We start from the raw sequence: 6000 nt of genomic DNA on the forward strand, positions 1-6000 counted from the left end.
TCTGCCATATTTTATTGATTTTTTTACAGAGAGGAAGGGAGAGCGATATAGAGTTAGAAACATCGATGAGAGAGAAAGAAACATTGATCAGCTGCCTCCTGCACACCTCCCACTGGGGATGTGCCCGCAACCAAGGTACATGCCCTTGACCAGAATTGAACCTGAGACCTTTCAGTCCACAGGCCGATGCTCTATCCACTGAGCAAAGCTGTTTAGGGCCCAGGATCAGTTCTTTACCCAACTTACAGCCAGGAGGGAGGACAGGAACCTGACTATCCAGGGGTCCTCAAACTTTTTAAACAGGGGGCCAGTTCACTGTCCCTCAGACTGTTGGAGGGTCGGACTATAGTTAAAAAAAAACAACTATGAACAAATTCCTATGTGCACTGCGGGCCCGGGACGAGTTGGCTGCTAAGCAGGATAGGCAGCAGCACCCAGCGGGCCGGATAAATGTCCTCGGCGGGCCGCATGTGGCCCGCGGGCCGTAGTTTGAGGACCCCTGCAAGGGGTCAGCCCCACTTCATTCCCAGAAAATCATAGTCCTCCCCATTTCCACCTGTGAGTGACGTTTAATACTCCTGGGGCCTGAGCAGCAGCCTGTGTTCTTTGTCTTTTCACAGAGCCTTGACCTGGCAGACATTCTGGATCCTCTGCCCCAGGTAGCGTTACTAGCTGGGGAGAAGGGAGCCGACCACACCTCATAATACTAGAAGATGAGTCTCCATCCCAAAGGTCCCTGGTCCGATACAGCTGGCTGAGGTCCCTGAAGACATCTCACCAGTCCATGGTGTTTTGGGGAAGAAATGGCACTTCCTGTGCAGGATGGGACAAGAGAACCCAGGATCCATGTTTGCTTTCATTTCAAAGGAGCTGAGGGTCGCACAGGGGCCTCCCCTCCCTGACAGAGGAACTCACAAGATGCCCTGGTTTAGTCTCCATGTGGAGCTGCTCCAGACCCTGGGCTCCTTGGGGAGGCCTAGAGCAGATGACCGATAGGGCACAGATGATTTGGATGCAATGTCCCAAAACTGTGATGGGAAACACACACAACTTTCTGGGGACCAGCCCCCTAGGTCGGAACCCTCTCCCAAAAGCCTCAGGAGAACACTCACCAGGACCTTTCTGTGAAACCTTGGGGGCAGAAAGCTCCCTCTGCCTCAGCACATTCCCCTGGGAGGACAGTTCTCCTGACACTCAACTCATAATACTCTGGACAATGCCTGTCTCTCGCTGGCCTCACCCTGTCCTGGGATGGAGTCAGGAGATCTGGAACCCACAGTGATTGGGTCCTAACTAACTGGTTTCTCAGCCTGCAGGTCAGAGCCCACCTCTGTCCAGGGCGCAGCATCAGCTCCCACCCTCTGGTGTCTGGTCAGCATCATTGGTGCAGCACCTGACATTGGCTGCAGATCTTCCAACCTCCAGGGGGTGACATTGAGACACTCAGATAACACAGGAAATTCACACATGCACCTGGCTTTGACTAAGGAGGTGGAGCAGGAGACTGATTTCTATCCCGTTCTCTAACAGGCCCTTCTGGGCTTCTCCCTCATGTCTGCTGTGTCCCACCTGCCCTTTCTAGGGATTGTTAACAAAAAAAAGAAGCTGTGTAGTAAACCTGACAAGCTCAGGGGGCCATGTTCAGGCCTAATAAGCTCATTGATCAGAAGCAACCCGCACAGAATGATCTGGTCACAAATACTCAACTGGGCAGGTGATGGCAGGTAGTCATGTCCCAGGCCTACAGCTTCCTTAGCAAATGTCAGATTTTATCTTAAGTGAGCCCTGTCCCCTGTTTTAAAGCATCACGGATAACATACCTTTCACACGTCAGAGTAATTTTCTTTGCTAGACTAACTGAAGGCGCTCGGAGCCTCTGGCATCAGAGTAGGAGACCGCAGAGCCCTCGTGTTCTGGGTTCCCTGCATTCCATCTCTACATGCTATAATGTTAATTGTCCTGATCCACTCACATAAAAAAAAGTGTTTCTCCATTTTGCCTTTTATCCAAACCTAGAGATTTCCTTGCTATACTTTCTCTTACCTCCTAATGGATTTCAAGACACTTTTTTTCATCTCCTTTGATTATAATGTATAAAATAAGCTTCAAAACTGATGTTCTTTGCAGGATTTGAGAGATTGTTTTCAGTTTGGCTCAAATAAACTCATAAAAATTCTCCACAGCTTTGGTTATTTCTTACTTTGACAGGGTCTAGGACAGGAGTGGGGCACGTATGGCCCACGGGCCATATAAGACCCATGAAATCATTTGGTCTGGTCCTGCCAAGGCATTAGGGGTGAGTTAATTAAAGGTTTGACCAAATATAGCAAGTTAATTTTTAAGTTGATAATTCTGTATGGCCTGTGAATGATTTATAAATATCCAAATGATCCTTGGCAGACAAAAGGGTCCCCACTCCTGGTCTAGAAGCACCTGTTGTCTTAGGGTTTTTGTGCTGCTCCCCACCCCATGCCTGGCCTCAGGAAAGTCCCCCCCCCCCAGACAAAGGACAGAGGCTCCCCTAATAGTAAGGGAGCACATGGACAGGCTCAGCTAATAGACATGAAGAGGGAAGGTCTCTCAGAAGCCATTCCCCAAGGACCAGGGAGCCCACAGCCACCTGACCTCCCGCCACAGTCCTCTCTTCCCAGACACACGACACCTTCCTCTTCACACCTGGGAACTGCAGGTCTTAAGTTTCTGCCCTTGGAAGCAAAAAAATGCTAGTGACCACCTGAGATAGAGGGAGGGTCCCCTCTGCAGTCACCACTCAGCTTGACCCCTTTTCACCCCCAGTCGCCTCTGTGGCCTTTCTGCTGGGAGGAAATCCAACCTTCCCAGCGCATTTGAGATCACAGGGAAGACCTGGTGCCCAGCTGGGTGTCTGTGTCATAAACAGAAATAATCCCCAGGTTTGGGGCCCGTGGGGCTCTCGGTGTGGTGCTGACAGACCCCAGACCAAGACACAGCAGAGGCCAATGCTGGGGTGAAAGGGTCATCCTCTCAGGGGATACGTGCCCCCATCAGCCTTGCTGTTGCAAGTGGGCTCCACAGGCCAGTAAGACCCACCTCCCCTGAGAGATTGTCAGATGCAGAGTCTCTGGTCCACCGCACACCTGCTGAGTCAGAATCCGCATTTTAACAGGATCTGGAGACCCTCCCTGTGCACAAGAGAGGGGCACGGGCATCCCACCCCACATCATGGGATCTCATTCTGGTTGGGCATCCACCTGAGCTGAGCAGCATTTCTAAAATGTCACCTGGGCATCACAATCTTTACAAAGTTTCACAGGTGATTTGATGTACAGTGGTGGTGACATCCCTGTGACAGGTTTTCCTGAAATGGCTCCAGAATTCTCACTCTGAAGGGAAAAGTCAAATGTGAAAGAGAGAGGACTGTGCGGGAGGCTACTGTGCACCTGACAGGGAGCCGCAGTGAATGACCAGAAACTGGACGCCCCAGGCTGGTGCTTTTCCAAACGTGTGTGTGTGTGTGTGTGTGTGTGTGTGTGTGTGTGTGTGTGTGTGAAATTTAAAGAGACAATAAACTGGAAGGAGGGGTGTTGGGTCTGAGCCCCTCTGCCAGGGACTGGACCTTCATGGACGCTGGGTATTAGATGGAGAAGACGCTATGAGCAGTCATGGGCATATAAGAGAGTCTTTATTGCAGTCCAAGTAGCCATTGCTAACAAGGCAGTCCACAAAGCAGCCCTTGCTAACACAGTAGCAAACACAGGAGCCATTGCTAACAAAACAGCCGGACTGCACACCGGCTGGTCAGTAATACATCTTCCCAATAATGCAGCCCGCTATACAGGAGCCATCCTTAGAGCTACAGCCTTACTAAGCAGCTGTCACACACTGGCTGGTGAGTAACATACTTCTATACAAGCTCAAACAAGCTCAGATAAAAGAGGCTTTTTGCCAAATAGTGACCTTAGTACTTGGGTTATATAGAAGGGCACGCTTGCCCAGGGCATACAGTGAAACTGCTGTGTCTTTGCACCTTCCTATGGCAACTTGGCCTTGAACATCCTAATTAGGATTTCCACACTCAGAGTGGCCTTGAACATCTGGTGCACTCTAGACAGGACCCCTACAAGGAGACAGGGTTGGCAGAAATGAGGGGAAAGAGAGGGAGGGTCCTGGGCACAGACCCTGCCACTGCCCATGTGACCAGGGGAGTGATCTTGCCTCTGAGGAGGCTCAGCACATGGGGAGGAGGGACAGCAGATCCCACCTGTCATGACAGAGGTGACTGGGAGCATTACTGGACCTTGAGCTCTTCTCACAGACAAAGGGACAGAACAGGGACAGGTGTACGGAGTCCCCCTCAGCCCCTGCCTGTAGAGGACTTGTCCCCTGGCAGGGGCTCCTGTTGGCGGGTAAGGAGGGGACAATCCCTGAGGGTTGAAGAGAGCACAGGAGCCAGAGACTGACTAAGAAATTCCAGGGTGGGAGGGTAGGGGGATGGGAGCAGTGCTCTGACAGTGGAAGGAGGGCTTCTGTGTGGACCTGAGGGGAGAAGACAGCGGAGCTGAGTAGGATGGGGGAGGAGGCTCAGCTACAAAAACATCTCATGATCTGCAAGTGGAAGAGGGAAAGGAAAACCTTAATTGCGGTTCATTCCCCAGGTTAATCATCACTGAGTATTGAATTTTGAACACGGATGATAATAATAGCAATTTATGTCAAATGACATCAGAAAAACGTAACCAGGGGTGCTAACCATTGTCCTTATCACCAGCTTCAGGAATGGGCACATACACCTCAGGAGGTGCAGGACCCTGGTACCACATGATAATTCACTCACAGGCATCGGCAGTCTGCTGCAGGCCTGGGGGTACAAGAAGGTCAGACAAGCTCCTGTCTGCATGGAGCTCTTGTTCTATGGGGAGGAGACAGACAAGGGAAGAACGAGATGTGATGTCAGGTCCCCACAAGTGCCATGCAGGGAACAGAGCAGGAACAGGTCAGAAAGTGAAGACAGGGGGTCCATAGAGAAGGTGGTCAGGGAAGGATGCCCCTGAGTGTCAGTAGGGGACTGAGGACAGTGAGGGATGTCTCAGGGTAAAAGTATTTGAAACAGAAAGAAAACAGGTTCGGGGTGCTGAAGTCATGGTGGCCATGCTGCTGACACACACACACACACACACACACACACACACACACACACACAAACACCCCCCCCCCCATACCACACACTCTCACACACAGACAAGGCTCAGAGATGAAGATATCTGCTCAGCATCCAGGGCCTCATCTTTGCATCTCATACGTAGATCCAAATACCGATCTATTTCTCCATGTTTTCCTAGCCTCACTTTTAATTTTCTGGAGCTTGCCCTCCACTGAACAACTCACTGTCATGTCAATCAATGCTCCTGAAGGGAAGAATGTGTTTCTCCCTATCCTCAGTAAGTCTCCGGATAGTATAGACTTTACATGGTACAGAGGGAAAGGGGAGAACCAGCTGTATGACTCTGTCCTCCTTGTTAACAGAACCCTCACCATAGACTCCATTAGAGGGAGGATTCTGGGAATTACTGTTGTGAAGTCTTTGCTCTTTCAGTTTCAGCAAAAGTGACTTCTCAGCTGGATATGAAATCTGAGTGACTCTCCATTCCCCCTCTATGTTAAAATCATAGCCACGTTTCTCTGGGGACTTATTTTATGATGATATAATTGGAAGCACGGCCTTCTGGGAGATTGGATCCTGGCTCTGTTCAGGGTCTTTTAGCTATTAGCTATTAGCACCTATTTAAAATGGCTTGTAACTTGCACCCCTTTATAAATTGCAGGAACTGTTGGAGATCGAACTGGGTCTTGACTGAAAGAGATTTAGTTGTGTTTCCCTCCACTGTGCAGAAAGCAATTTTTATGACCTGGGGGCCTTAATGTTCCCTCAGAGTCACTTACCTTTGTACAGGTTCCTCCTGACTACAGGCCTCTGACCTCCATTTTCTTAGAGCATTTTCTTCAGAAATGTAATTACAATTT

Source organism: Plecotus auritus, assembly GCF_963455305.1.
Source record: "Plecotus auritus genome assembly, chromosome: 10".
In the NCBI taxonomy this organism is placed as follows: Eukaryota; Metazoa; Chordata; class Mammalia; order Chiroptera; family Vespertilionidae; genus Plecotus; species Plecotus auritus.